The 14992-nt window shown below is 67.6% G+C and overlaps 1 long non-coding RNA gene across 1 annotated transcript in view; it reads left to right on the forward strand.

Annotated features, from left to right (window-relative positions):
- The window catches only part of LOC109250797 (uncharacterized), a 91077-nt gene that overhangs the window by 46412 nt on the left and 29673 nt on the right, over positions 1-14992 (forward strand). The window lies entirely within an intron of this gene.

Raw genomic sequence — 14992 nt, forward strand, 5'->3', positions numbered from 1 at the left:
CCACACGCGTCCGGGTCCCACGTCCACGTTCCCCCCTCCTCCCCACCACCTCCTCGCCCCCCGCCCCGCACCCCCCAACTCTGGCCAACAGGCACCGAGGGCCGAAGGCAGCCTGTGTCCCCTTCTCCTCACACAAGTCAACCTCAGCACGGCTCTTTGGGCGCGGGGTGGGGGTGGGGGTGGAGTTTGGGGGTGGGGATCGAGAAGCTGTGCCCCCTCACCTCCTCTTTGGCCAAACCCCAGGGACACGGTGTTGACATCCTGGAGATCTCCTTGTTCCCCCGCCCCTTGCCCGAGTCCCGGCGGGTGTCCTTTGGGCCCCGGGTCCAGCAGGTGCACCCACGGACGTTGGGTCCACGGAACCTCAGAGCGCCCTGCGTGCGCTCTCGGGTGCCTACCCAGAGGACGCGAACCGGGTCACGCTGGCCCCGAGGCCGAGGAGCAGGGCTGCGCTGGGCTTCGCTGGGCTACCGTTGATACCCAGTGGGGAAAGGTGGGCCTCGATGGGGCGACTGTGGTGGATGAGGTCCTTGTGGGCGGAGCGGTCCCGGGTGCACACGCACACCCTCCCCCTCGGTCAGGGTTCCCGAGATGGGCGCCGTGGGGGCCCGTGCCGGGGCCTCTGTTTGGTGACCTGACAGCAAACACCCGGGTTCGGGGGCACCTGGGTGAGCCTCCCTTGGTGCGGCCCCGTCCCCGACGATCGATCGGGGCGGCTCGCGTCTCTTGAGACCGGACCCTTCCTTCCCCGTGCGGGTCGTTCCTCCCCCCCCGTCTCTCTCTGCGTGTCTCTGTCTCTTTCGTGGCCTTGCGTGGCTCCTGCTTGCGCTTTGAGGGTCCTCGGGACCTTTGTTTGTGGTCAGAACGAAATCCCTCGGGAGGGTGGCAGCCGGTGGAGAATGGAGATGCTGGGTTTCCAGCCGGACTGGAGGGGCAACTAACTGTCCGGGAGCCTGCTTGGATGTCCCGGCAGCCCAGAGTGCCCGGAATGACCCTTTTGGACTTGATGCCGGCCGAGGGTTCGTGTGCGGGCGCCAGGAGAGAATGTGCGGGCACAGGCCGCCTCGGGAGGGGCCGTGGACGTTCGTGGCCTTCCCGGACCGCCCGCCGCCGCTGCCGCCGCCGCCGCCGGTCCCTTCGCGTGGGCCCGTGTCCGTGCCCGCGTGCCTGGACGGTGCGATCGCACCACGGACTCGCCAGTGCCAGTGCCGGGCTGTCTTGGGGACGACGCGTCCCTTTGAGGGAACGCTTGGCTCCAAGGTCAAAGAACAGAGCCCCTCTGGTGCGTGTTCTTTCTCCCCTCCCACCAGCCCCAGGCCCCAGCCCTCGCCCTCGCCCTCGGGGGCATGAGTCTCCCCAGCGAGCAGGGTCTGTGTCCACCCGGGTGTCGTTCGGCCAGGGTTGGTAGAACTGACACCCGGGAAGGGACCGGAAGGACTCTGGGGACGTGGAGACGAATATGGCGGGGTGGGGGGAGGGGGGAGGAGGCTGGCTGCTTTCCACAGGTGGGATGGAATCTTACATCCACTGGCTGGCCTAGGAAGAACGAGGTGCTGGGCCACAGACTTGGGAGAACAGGCAGCTCCCGTCTGCAGGGCAGAAAGCGAAAACGTTCCCCGAGGGTTGAGGATGGACAAGTGTCTCGCCGGAGGAGAGCAAGTGACCTGGGTCCGTGTGGTTGTCAGGAGTCCCTTTATGCCCTTGGGCCCACGGACCGGGGTAGAAACAGACGTCCGCCGTACACCTTTATAAGCTCTTGCTGCGGGGTGTGTGGGCCACCTCCTGAGGGCGAAAAGCATGACGTCCAGCTGTGCCGAACTCCACTTTCACTGCGGGACGGTGTGGGCGTGTCAGTCTGCGTGTGTGTGTGTGTGTGTGTGTGTGTGTGTGTGTGTGTGTCTGCCTGAGAGTGTTTCCAAGCCCGCTTGTGGTGTGAGTTGAGGGTGTGTGTGTGAGTTGAGGGTGTGTGTGTGTGTGAGCAAGCGAGGGAGGGTGGGAGTGTGTCTGGTTCTTCCTGGTTGGAATGTGCCCCAGGCACGAGAGGCGGGTTGTCAGGGTGCCCTTGAGAGGTCTGCGGTCAGGTGTAGGTCGTAGGTTATGGACCGATGAACGGGAGAGAAGACCACCGGCCCTGTGCGTTGGCCTTGTGACCGCCGTGCCAGAAAAGGCACGGGTCCTGGAGAGCGTGGGCACACCTGGGTGCTGCCCATGCCTGGCCTTGGCTCCCGTGGGAGCTGTCCAGGGATGGAGCCTGGGTCAAGCGTGAGGCCGCTTTGGCGTCTGTGGTGCGGCTCCAGGCCGCCCTCCCCAGTGACCCGTGGGTGCCACCGTCCGCGCCTGAATCGCGGGGGTGCCCCGGGGGTGAAGGGCCAGGTCCTCGGACCCGTCCGTCCTCTGGCCGCGGGAAGCGGACGCCAGCGTTGACCGCACGGCTCCTGCCCGGGGGCCGGCGCAGACCTTGGCGTCTGGCTGCTAGAGGCTTCGGGGTCACGTCAGGCTGGCCTGTCGGGGAGTCCTGACCGAGGATGCCCGGGTGAGCGTGTGCCCCCGTCGGGCACCGACTGGCTGGATAGGAGTGGCCCGGGCGCTGGGTCCACGACCAGTGGGTCTCCTGAGGTCTCCTCCTGCAGGCCTCCAGTGGTCGCGGTGGCGCCCCGGAAAGGGTCAGGGTCAGGGTCAGGGCCAGGGCCAGCGCCGGGAACCTCAGGGAGCCTCGATGCGCCGGCCTCGCGTTTGCTTTTGGGTCCGAAAGCGGGCTACATGGAGCCAGAGGGGACAAGGCTCCGCTCCCCGGAGCCTCAGGAGCCGGAGTGCTCCCCCAGGTGGCAGAGACCTGAGAGCCGCCATGTTGGAGCCGGGGGTGGACAGGGCCCGGCCTTTTTTCCTCGGCAAAGGGCGGAGGGAGAGGACCTGGGGGAAGGGCGCGTGGACATTCGTGGTGCAATACTGCCATCAAGCGGAACTCGTTGGCCATCCAGGCTTCCTCTGGAGGAGAGGCGTGGGAGTGAAGTGGGGAGTCCCCGGGCGGGACAGAAGGGGCCGCAGTCCACGGGTGCCCGGTCCTTTTGGCAGGCTCTCCACCCTGGTCCTTTGGTGACCGGCTGCGAAGCAAGCGTGGCATCCGGACGCAGACACAAAGGCCACTCGTTGCCATTGCCCTCAGCAGTCTCATGGGACGTTGGAACCAGGTGGCCCAGAGAGTGACCCGTGTCAATGCAGATTGCAGATGCCTGGCGGGGTCGGGGGGGGTGGGGTGGGGAGTAGAGCACTCCCGAGACAGACACTTGGACAGACACTTGAGTGCGAGATCGAGATCGGTGGTGCGCAGCCCCCGCCAGAGACCGTGTTATCCCCTGGCGTTCGCACTGCAGCTGCCCCGTGTGTGTGTGTGTGTGTGTGTGTGTGTGTGTGTGTGTGTGTGTGTCGGGCGGCCGCTTCCTGGGCCCAGACCTGGGTTTGGGAGGCCGTGGCGGGTCGTTGGGGGGGAGAGGGGTGCAGCGGCGGAGCGAAGGAAGAGGGGGCTGCCGCCATTCTACTTTGGCTCGCCCTGGCTTCTGGACTCCGTTCCTCCCCACACCCCGCGGGAGTCACCTGCACGTTCCTCACCCCCCACCCCCCCCCCCCAAGACCTTCTCGAGGCCCCTGGACACCGGGTAGGCGGGGCCCCACACCTGAGCCTCTCGGTGGGACACAGGGACATCAGGGGCCCGCCTCCTCCCCCAAGGCCAAGTGGCAGCAGCCCTCCCAGTGCCCGTGCCGTGCCCTGCCGTGCCTGTCTCGTGCAGGGCTTCTAGCCCCCACCTGCCCTCTCCACCCCGGCCCCGCCGGGGCCGATCCTGCTCTTGCTCCCAACGGAAGGGACACGCGGCCAAGGGCTCACGGGCCAAGGGCCCAGCGCCCCTTGCCCCGGCCGGCCCGGGGTGCTCCTGGCCGCTTCGGGGCGCTTCCGGGACTCCTCCAGTCCCGCCCAGACATGGCGGCCACCAGGGTCCCCGGGCCTGGCTTCCCGTGCCCGACCCGCAGGGGAGCCGGTTCTGGCGCTCTGTCGCGCCACCTGTCTCTCTGGAGCCTCCCGGGTCTCCCGCCGGAACTCTGCGCCTGGGAGAAGGCTGGGGGGGGGGGGGAGGTTGGAGGGAGGACCCCTCTCGTCTCCCGCTTGGGACTTCACTCACAGGGAAGCCACAGCGCGGGGCTCACGGGATGGCCAACGAGTTTCGCTTGATGGCAGTGTTGCACCACGAATGCCCACGCGCCCTTCCCCCAGGTCCTCTCCCTCCGCCCTTTGCAGAAGAAAAAAGGCCGGGCCCTGTCCACTCTGGCTCCAACATGGCGGCGCCCTCGTCTGGGCCACTTTGTGGCAACACCTCCGCTTGTGTGGTGGCTCCCTGCAGCCGAGCCTGGTCCCCTGGGCAGCAAGGCCCGGGCCCCTAGGCCCAGATGCCCACTCAGGCAACCGTCTGCCTAGGCCGCGGAGGAGGCTCACGCTGTGGATCACAGTGCCCGCCCTTACGTGGAGACCCCGGCCGTGCCAATAGCCCACGTGTGGAAGAAGGTGCGGGGTGGGTCGTGCCTTCCCCTCCACACGCAGCCGCATCCAGCCCCGGGAGTCCCCAGGCATCCACACGCGTCCGGGTCCCACGTCCACGTTCCCCCCTCCTCCCCACCACCTCCTCGCCCCCCGCCCCGCACCCCCCAACTCTGGCCAACAGGCACCGAGGGCCGAAGGCAGCCTGTGTCCCCTTCTCCTCACACAAGTCAACCTCAGCACGGCTCTTTGGGCGCGGGGTGGGGGTGGGGGTGGAGTTTGGGGGTGGGGATCGAGAAGCTGTGCCCCCTCACCTCCTCTTTGGCCAAACCCCAGGGACACGGTGTTGACATCCTGGAGATCTCCTTGTTCCCCCGCCCCTTGCCCGAGTCCCGGCGGGTGTCCTTTGGGCCCCGGGTCCAGCAGGTGCACCCGCGGACGTTGGGTCCACGGAACCTCAGAGCGCCCTGCGTGCGCTCTCGGGTGCCTACCCAGAGGACGCGAACCGGGTCACGCTGGCCCCGAGGCCGAGGAGCAGGGCTGCGCTGGGCTTCGCTGGGCTACCGTTGATACCCAGTGGGGAAAGGTGGGCCTCGATGGGGCGACTGTGGTGGATGAGGTCCTTGTGGGCGGAGCGGTCCCGGGTGCACACGCACACCCTCCCCCTCGGTCAGGGTTCCCGAGATGGGCGCCGTGGGGGCCCGTGCCGGGGCCTCTGTTTGGTGACCTGACAGCAAACACCCGGGTTCGGGGGCACCTGGGTGAGCCTCCCTTGGTGCGGCCCCGTCCCCGACGATCGATCGGGGCGGCTCGCGTCTCTTGAGACCGGACCCTTCCTTCCCCGTGCGGGTCGTTCCTCCCTCCCCGTCTCTCTCTGCGTGTCTCTGTCTCTTTCGTGGCCTTGCGTGGCTCCTGCTTGCGCTTTGAGGGTCCTCGGGACCTTTGTTTGTGGTCAGAACGAAATCCCTCGGGAGGGTGGCAGCCGGTGGAGAATGGAGATGCTGGGTTTCCAGCCGGACTGGAGGGGCAACTAACTGTCCGGGAGCCTGCTTGGATGTCCCGGCAGCCCAGAGTGCCCGGAATGACCCTTTTGGACTTGATGCCGGCCGAGGGTTCGTGTGCGGGCGCCAGGAGAGAATGTGCGGGCACAGGCCGCCTCGGGAGGGGCCGTGGACGTTCGTGGCCTTCCCGGACCGCCCGCCGCCGCTGCCGCCGCCGCCGCCGGTCCCTTCGCGTGGGCCCGTGTCCGTGCCCGCGTGCCTGGACGGTGCGATCGCACCACGGACTCGCCAGTGCCAGTGCCGGGCTGTCTTGGGGACGACGCGTCCCTTTGAGGGAACGCTTGGCTCCAAGGTCAAAGAACAGAGCCCCTCTGGTGCGTGTTCTTTCTCCCCTCCCACCAGCCCCAGGCCCCAGCCCTCGCCCTCGCCCTCGGGGGCATGAGTCTCCCCAGCGAGCAGGGTCTGTGTCCACCCGGGTGTCGTTCGGCCAGGGTTGGTAGAACTGACACCCGGGAAGGGACCGGAAGGACTCTGGGGACGTGGAGACGAATATGGCGGGGTGGGGGGAGGGGGGGAGGAGGCTGGCTGCTTTCCACAGGTGGGATGGAATCTTACATCCACTGGCTGGCCTAGGAAGAACGAGGTGCTGGGCCACAGACTTGGGAGAACAGGCAGCTCCCGTCTGCAGGGCAGAAAGCGAAAACGTTCCCCGAGGGTTGAGGATGGACAAGTGTCTCGCCGGAGGAGAGCAAGTGACCTGGGTCCGTGTGGTTGTCAGGAGTCCCTTTATGCCCTTGGGCACACGGACCGGGATAGAAACAGACATCCGCCATACACCTTTATAAGCTCTTGCTGCGGGGTGTGTGGGCCACCTCCTGAGGGCGAAAAGCATGACGTCCAGCTGTGCCGAACTCCACTTTCACTGCGGGACGGTGTGGGCGTGTCAGTCTGCGTGTGTGTGTGTGTGTGTGTGTGTGTGTGTGTGTGTGCGTGTCTGCCTGAGAGTGTTTCCAAGCCCGCTTGTGGTGTGAGTTGAGGGTGTGTGTGTGAGTTGAGGGTGTGTGTGTGTGTGAGCAAGCGAGGGAGGGTGGGAGTGTGTCTGGTTCTTCCTGGTTGGAATGTGCCCCAGGCACGAGAGGCGGGTTGTCAGGGTGCCCTTGAGAGGTCTGCGGTCAGGTGTAGGTCGTAGGTTATGGACCGATGAACGGGAGAGAAGACCACCGGCCCTGTGCGTTGGCCTTGTGACCGCCGTGCCAGAAAAGGCACGGGTCCTGGAGAGCGTGGGCACACCTGGGTGCTGCCCATGCCTGGCCTTGGCTCCCGTGGGAGCTGTCCAGGGATGGAGCCTGGGTCAAGCGTGAGGCCGCTTTGGCGTCTGTGGTGCGGCTCCAGGCCGCCCTCCCCAGTGACCCGTGGGTGCCACCGTCCGCGCCTGAATCGCGGGGGTGCCCCGGGGGTGAAGGGCCAGGTCCTCGGACCCGTCCGTCCTCTGGCCGCGGGAAGCGGACGCCAGCGTTGACCGCACGGCTCCTGCCCGGGGGCCGGCGCAGACCTTGGCGTCTGGCTGCTAGAGGCTTCGGGGTCACGTCAGGCTGGCCTGTCGGGGAGTCCTGACCGAGGATGCCCGGGTGAGCGTGTGCCCCCGTCGGGCACCGACTGGCTGGATAGGAGTGGCCCGGGCGCTGGGTCCATGACCAGTGGGTCTCCTGAGGTCTCCTCCTGCAGGCCTCCAGTGGTCGCGGTGGCGCCCCGGAAAGGGTCAGGGTCAGGGTCAGGGCCAGGGCCAGCGCCGGGAACCTCAGGGAGCCTCGATGCGCCGGCCTCGCGTTTGCTTTTGGGTCCGAAAGCGGGCTACATGGAGCCAGAGGGGACAAGGCTCCGCTCCCCGGAGCCTCAGGAGCCGGAGTGCTCCCCCAGGTGGCAGAGACCTGAGAGCCGCCATGTTGGAGCCGGGGGTGGACAGGGCCCGGCCTTTTTTCCTCGGCAAGGGCGGAGGGAGAGGACCTGGGGGAAGGGCGCGTGGACATTCGTGGTGCAATACTGCCATCAAGCGGAACTCGTTGGCCATCCAGGCTTCCTCTGGAGGAGAGGCGTGGGAGTGAAGTGGGGAGTCCCCGGGCGGGACAGAAGGGGCCGCAGTCCACGGGTGCCCGGTCCTTTTGGCAGGCTCTCCACCCTGGTCCTTTGGTGACCGGCTGCGAAGCAAGCGTGGCATCCGGACGCAGACACAAAGGCCACTCGTTGCCATTGCCCTCAGCAGTCTCATGGGACGTTGGAACCAGGTGGCCCAGAGAGTGACCCGTGTCAATGCAGATTGCAGATGCCTGGCGGGGTCGGGGGGGTGGGGTGGGGAGTAGAGCACTCCCGAGACAGACACTTGGACAGACACTTGAGTGCGAGATCGAGATCGGTGGTGCGCAGCCCCCGCCAGAGACCGTGTTATCCCCGGGCGTTCGCACTGCAGCTGCCCCGTGTGTGTGGTGTGTGTGTGTGTGTGTGTGTGTGTGTGTGTGTGTGTCGGGCGGCCGCTTCCTGGGCCCAGACCTGGGTTTGGGAGGCCGTGGCGGGTCGTTGGGGGGGAGAGGGGTGCAGCGGCGGAGCGAAGGAAGAGGGGGCTGCCGCCACTTCTACTTTGGCTCGCCCTGGCTTCTGGACTCCGTTCCTCCCCACACCCCGCGGGAGTCACCTGCACGTTCCTCACCCCCCACCCCCCCCCCCAAGACCTTCTCGAGGCCCCTGGACACCGGGTAGGCGGGGCCCCACACCTGAGCCTCTCGGTGGGACACAGGGACATCAGGGGCCCGCCTCCTCCCCCAAGGCCAAGTGGCAGCAGCCCTCCCAGTGCCCGTGCCGTGCCCTGCCGTGCCTGTCTCGTGCAGGGCTTCTAGCCCCCACCTGCCCTCTCCACCCCGGCCCCGGCGGGGCCGATCCTGCTCTTGCTCCCAACGGAAGGGACACGCGGCCAAGGGCTCACGGGCCAAGGGCCCAGCGCCCCTTGCCCCGGCCGGCCCGGGGTGCTCCTGGCCGCTTCGGGGCGCTTCCGGGACTCCTCCAGTCCCGCCCAGACATGGCGGCCACCAGGGTCCCCGGGCCTGGCTTCCCGTGCCCGACCCGCAGGGGAGCCGGTTCTGGCGCTCTGTCGCGCCACCTGTCTCTCTGGAGCCTCCCGGGTCTCCCGCCGGAACTCTGCGCCTGGGAGAAGGCTGGGGGGGGGGGGGAGGTTGGAGGGAGGACCCCTCTCGTCTCCCGCTTGGGACTTCACTCACAGGGAAGCCACAGCGCGGGGCTCACGGGATGGCCAACGAGTTTCGCTTGATGGCAGTGTTGCACCACGAATGCCCACGCGCCCTTCCCCCAGGTCCTCTCCCTCCGCCCTTTGCAGAAGAAAAAAGGCCGGGCCCTGTCCACTCTGGCTCCAACATGGCGGCGCCCTCGTCTGGGCCACTTTGTGGCAACACCTCCGCTTGTGTGGTGGCTCCCTGCAGCCGAGCCTGGTCCCCTGGGCAGCAAGGCCCGGGCCCCTAGGCCCAGATGCCCACTCAGGCAACCGTCTGCCTAGGCCGCGGAGGAGGCTCACGCTGTGGATCACAGTGCCCGCCCTTACGTGGAGACCCCGGCCGTGCCAATAGCCCACGTGTGGAAGAAGGTGCGGGGTGGGTCGTGCCTTCCCCTCCACACGCAGCCGCATCCAGCCCCGGGAGTCCCCAGGCATCCACACGCGTCCGGGTCCCACGTCCACGTTCCCCCCTCCTCCCCACCACCTCCTCGCCCCCCGCCCCGCACCCCCCAACTCTGGCCAACAGGCACCGAGGGCCGAAGGCAGCCTGTGTCCCCTTCTCCTCACACAAGTCAACCTCAGCACGGCTCTTTGGGCGCGGGGTGGGGGTGGGGGTGGAGTTTGGGGGTGGGGATCGAGAAGCTGTGCCCCCTCACCTCCTCTTTGGCCAAACCCCAGGGACACGGTGTTGACATCCTGGAGATCTCCTTGTTCCCCCGCCCCTTGCCCGAGTCCCGGCGGGTGTCCTTTGGGCCCCGGGTCCAGCAGGTGCACCCACGGACGTTGGGTCCACGGAACCTCAGAGCGCCCTGCGTGCGCTCTCGGGTGCCTACCCAGAGGACGCGAACCGGGTCACGCTGGCCCCGAGGCCGAGGAGCAGGGCTGCGCTGGGCTTCGCTGGGCTACCGTTGATACCCAGTGGGGAAAGGTGGGCCTCGATGGGGCGACTGTGGTGGATGAGGTCCTTGTGGGCGGAGCGGTCCCGGGTGCACACGCACACCCTCCCCCTCGGTCAGGGTTCCCGAGATGGGCGCCGTGGGGGCCCGTGCCGGGGCCTCTGTTTGGTGACCTGACAGCAAACACCCGGGTTCGGGGGCACCTGGGTGAGCCTCCCTTGGTGCGGCCCCGTCCCCGACGATCGATCGGGGCGGCTCGCGTCTCTTGAGACCGGACCCTTCCTTCCCCGTGCGGGTCGTTCCTCCCCCCCCGTCTCTCTCTGCGTGTCTCTGTCTCTTTCGTGGCCTTGCGTGGCTCCTGCTTGCGCTTTGAGGGTCCTCGGGACCTTTGTTTGTGGTCAGAACGAAATCCCTCGGGAGGGTGGCAGCCGGTGGAGAATGGAGATGCTGGGTTTCCAGCCGGACTGGAGGGGCAACTAACTGTCCGGGAGCCTGCTTGGATGTCCCGGCAGCCCAGAGTGCCCGGAATGACCCTTTTGGACTTGATGCCGGCCGAGGGTTCGTGTGCGGGCGCCAGGAGAGAATGTGCGGGCACAGGCCGCCTCGGGAGGGGCCGTGGACGTTCGTGGCCTTCCCGGACCGCCCGCCGCCGCTGCCAGCCGCCAGCCGCCGGTCCCTTCGCGTGGGCCCGTGTCCGTGCCCGCGTGCCTGGACGGTGCGATCGCACCACGGACTCGCCAGTGCCAGTGCCGGGCTGTCTTGGGGACGACGCGTCCCTTTGAGGGAACGCTTGGCTCCAAGGTCAAAGAACAGAGCCCCTCTGGTGCGTGTTCTTTCTCCCCTCCCACCAGCCCCAGGCCCCAGCCCTCGCCCTCGCCCTCGGGGCATGAGTCTCCCCAGCGAGCAGGGTCTGTGTCCACCCGGGTGTCGTTCGGCCAGGGTTGGTAGAACTGACACCCGGGAAGGGACCGGAAGGACTCTGGGGACGTGGAGACGAATATGGCGGGGTGGGGGGAGGGGGGAGGAGGCTGGCTGCTTTCCACAGGTGGGATGGAATCTTACATCCACTGGCTGGCCTAGGAAGAACGAGGTGCTGGGCCACAGACTTGGGAGAACAGGCAGCTCCCGTCTGCAGGGCAGAAAGCGAAAACGTTCCCCGAGGGTTGAGGATGGACAAGTGTCTCGCCGGAGGAGAGCAAGTGACCTGGGTCCGTGTGGTTGTCAGGAGTCCCTTTATGCCCTTGGGCCCACGGACCGGGGTAGAAACAGACGTCCGCCGTACACCTTTATAAGCTCTTGCTGCGGGGTGTGTGGGCCACCTCCTGAGGGCGAAAAGCATGACGTCCAGCTGTGCCGAACTCCACTTTCACTGCGGGACGGTGTGGGCGTGTCAGTCTGCGTGTGTGTGTGTGTGTGTGTGTGTGTGTGTGTGTGTGTCTGCCTGAGAGTGTTTCCAAGCCCGCTTGTGGTGTGAGTTGAGGGTGTGTGTGTGAGTTGAGGGTGTGTGTGTGTGTGAGCAAGCGAGGGAGGGTGGGAGTGTGTCTGGTTCTTCCTGGTTGGAATGTGCCCCAGGCACGAGAGGCGGGTTGTCAGGGTGCCCTTGAGAGGTCTGCGGTCAGGTGTAGGTCGTAGGTTATGGACCGATGAACGGGAGAGAAGACCACCGGCCCTGTGCGTTGGCCTTGTGACCGCCGTGCCAGAAAAGGCACGGGTCCTGGAGAGCGTGGGCACACCTGGGTGCTGCCCATGCCTGGCCTTGGCTCCCGTGGGAGCTGTCCAGGGATGGAGCCTGGGTCAAGCGTGAGGCCGCTTTGGCGTCTGTGGTGCGGCTCCAGGCCGCCCTCCCCAGTGACCCGTGGGTGCCACCGTCCGCGCCTGAATCGCGGGGGTGCCCCGGGGGTGAAGGGCCAGGTCCTCGGACCCGTCCGTCCTCTGGCCGCGGGAAGCGGACGCCAGCGTTGACCGCACGGCTCCTGCCCGGGGGCCGGCGCAGACCTTGGCGTCTGGCTGCTAGAGGCTTCGGGGTCACGTCAGGCTGGCCTGTCGGGGAGTCCTGACCGAGGATGCCCGGGTGAGCGTGTGCCCCCGTCGGGCACCGACTGGCTGGATAGGAGTGGCCCGGGCGCTGGGTCCACGACCAGTGGGTCTCCTGAGGTCTCCTCCTGCAGGCCTCCAGTGGTCGCGGTGGCGCCCCGGAAAGGGTCAGGGTCAGGGTCAGGGCCAGGGCCAGCGCCGGGAACCTCAGGGAGCCTCCAGGGCCAGCGCCGGGAACCTCAGGGAGCCTCGATGCGCCGGCCTCGCGTTTGCTTTTGGGTCCGAAAGCGGGCTACATGGAGCCAGAGGGGACAAGGCTCCGCTCCCCGGAGCCTCAGGAGCCGGAGTGCTCCCCCAGGTGGCAGAGACCTGAGAGCCGCCATGTTGGAGCCGGGGGTGGACAGGGCCCGGCCTTTTTTCCTCGGCAAAGGGCGGAGGGAGAGGACCTGGGGGAAGGGCGCGTGGACATTCGTGGTGCAATACTGCCATCAAGCGGAACTCGTTGGCCATCCAGGCTTCCTCTGGAGGAGAGGCGTGGGAGTGAAGTGGGGAGTCCCCGGGCGGGACAGAAGGGGCCGCAGTCCACGGGTGCCCGGTCCTTTTGGCAGGCTCTCCACCCTGGTCCTTTGGTGACCGGCTGCGAAGCAAGCGTGGCATCCGGACGCAGACACAAAGGCCACTCGTTGCCATTGCCCTCAGCAGTCTCATGGGACGTTGGAACCAGGTGGCCCAGAGAGTGACCCGTGTCAATGCAGATTGCAGATGCCTGGCGGGGTCGGGGGGGTGGGGTGGGGAGTAGAGCACTCCCGAGACAGACACTTGGACAGACACTTGAGTGCGAGATCGAGATCGGTGGTGCGCAGCCCCCGCCAGAGACCGTGTTATCCCCGGGCGTTCGCACTGCAGCTGCCCCGTGTGTGTGTGTGTGTGTGTGTGTGTGTGTGTGTGTGTGTGTGTGTCGGGCGGCCGCTTCCTGGGCCCAGACCTGGGTTTGGGAGGCCGTGGCGGGTCGTTGGGGGGGAGAGGGGTGCAGCGGCGGAGCGAAGGAAGAGGGGGCTGCCGCCACTTCTACTTTGGCTCGCCCTGGCTTCTGGACTCCGTTCCTCCCCACACCCCGCGGGAGTCACCTGCACGTTCCTCACCCCCCCCCCCCCCAAGACCTTCTCGAGGCCCCTGGACACCGGGTAGGCGGGGCCCCACACCTGAGCCTCTCGGTGGGACACAGGGACATCAGGGGCCCGCCTCCTCCCCCAAGGCCAAGTGGCAGCAGCCCTCCCAGTGCCCGTGCCGTGCCCTGCCGTGCCTGTCTCGTGCAGGGCTTCTAGCCCCCACCTGCCCTCTCCACCCCGGCCCCGCCGGGGCCGATCCTGCTCTTGCTCCCAACGGAAGGGACACGCGGCCAAGGGCTCACGGGCCAAGGGCCCAGCGCCCCTTGCCCCGGCCGGCCCGGGGTGCTCCTGGCCGCTTCGGGGCGGCTTCCGGGACTCCTCCAGTCCCGCCCAGACATGGCGGCCACGAGGGTCCCCGGGCCTGGCTTCCCGTGCCCGACCCGCAGGGGAGCCGGTTCTGGCGCTCTGTCGCGCCACCTGTCTCTCTGGAGCCTCCCGGGTCTCCCGCCGGAACTCTGCGCCTGGGAGAAGGCTCGGGGGGGGGGGGGGGGGGGGGTTGGAGGGAGGACCCCTCTCGTCTCCCGCTTGGGACTTCACTCACAGGGAAGCCACAGCGCGGGGCTCACGGGATGGCCAACGAGTTTCGCTTGATGGCAGTGTTGCACCACGAATGCCCACGCGCCCTTCCCCCAGGTCCTCTCCCTCCGCCCTTTGCAGAAGAAAAAAGGCCGGGCCCTGTCCACTCTGGCTCCAACATGGCGGCGCCCTCGTCTGGGCCACTTTGTGGCAACACCTCCGCTTGTGTGGTGGCTCGCTGCAGCCGAGCCTGGTCCCCTGGGCAGCAAGGCCCGGGCCCCTAGGCCCAGATGCCCACTCAGGCAACCGTCTGCCTAGGCCGCGGAGGAGGCTCACGCTGTGGATCACAGTGCCCGCCCTTACGTGGAGACCCCGGCCGTGCCAATAGCCCACGTGTGGAAGAAGGTGCGGGGTGGGTCGTGCCTTCCCCTCCACACGCAGCCGCATCCAGCCCCGGGAGTCCCCAGGCATCCACACGCGTCCGGGTCCCACGTCCACGTTCCCCCCTCCTCCCCACCACCTCCTCGCCCCCCGCCCCGCACCCCCCAACTCTGGCCAACAGGCACCGAGGGCCGAAGGCAGCCTGTGTCCCCTTCTCCTCACACAAGTCAACCTCAGCACGGCTCTTTGGGCGCGGGGTGGGGGTGGGGGTGGAGTTTGGGGGTGGGGATCGAGAAGCTGTGCCCCCTCACCTCCTCTTTGGCCAAACCCCAGGGACACGGTGTTGACATCCTGGAGATCTCCTTGTTCCCCCGCCCCTTGCCCGAGTCCCGGCGGGTGTCCTTTGGGCCCCGGGTCCAGCAGGTGCACCCGCGGACGTTGGGTCCACGGAACCTCAGAGCGCCCTGCGTGCGCTCTCGGGTGCCTACCCAGAGGACGCGAACCGGGTCACGCTGGCCCCGAGGCCGAGGAGCAGGGCTGCGCTGGGCTTCGCTGGGCTACCGTTGATACCCAGTGGGGAAAGGTGGGCCTCGATGGGGCGACTGTGGTGGATGAGGTCCTTGTGGGCGGAGCGGTCCCGGGTGCACACGCACACCCTCCCCCTCGGTCAGGGTTCCCGAGATGGGCGCCGTGGGGGCCCGTGCCGGGGCCTCTGTTTGGTGACCTGACAGCAAACACCCGGGTTCGGGGGCACCTGGGTGAGCCTCCCTTGGTGCGGCCCCCGTCCCCGACGATCGATCGGGGCGGCTCGCGTCTCTTGAGACCGGACCCTTCCTTCCCCGTGCGGGTCGTTCCTCCCTCCCCGTCTCTCTCTGCGTGTCTCTGTCTCTTTCGTGGCCTTGCGTGGCTCCTGCTTGCGCTTTGAGGGTCCTCGGGACCTTTGTTTGTGGTCAGAACGAAATCCCTCGGGAGGGTGGCAGCCGGTGGAGAATGGAGATGCTGGGTTTCCAGCCGGACTGGAGGGGCAACTAACTGTCCGGGAGCCTGCTTGGATGTCCCGGCAGCCCAGAGTGCCCGGAATGACCCTTTTGGACTTGATGCCGGCCGAGGGTTCGTGTGCGGGCGCCAGGAGAGAATGTGCGGGCACAGGCCGCCTCCGGAGGGGCCGTGGACGTTCGTGGCCTTTTCGGACC

This window comes from Panthera pardus, unplaced genomic scaffold (genome assembly GCF_024362965.1).
Source record: "Panthera pardus isolate Hobbes unplaced genomic scaffold, ASM2436296v1 HiC_scaffold_27, whole genome shotgun sequence".
Classification (NCBI taxonomy): Eukaryota; Metazoa; Chordata; class Mammalia; order Carnivora; family Felidae; genus Panthera; species Panthera pardus.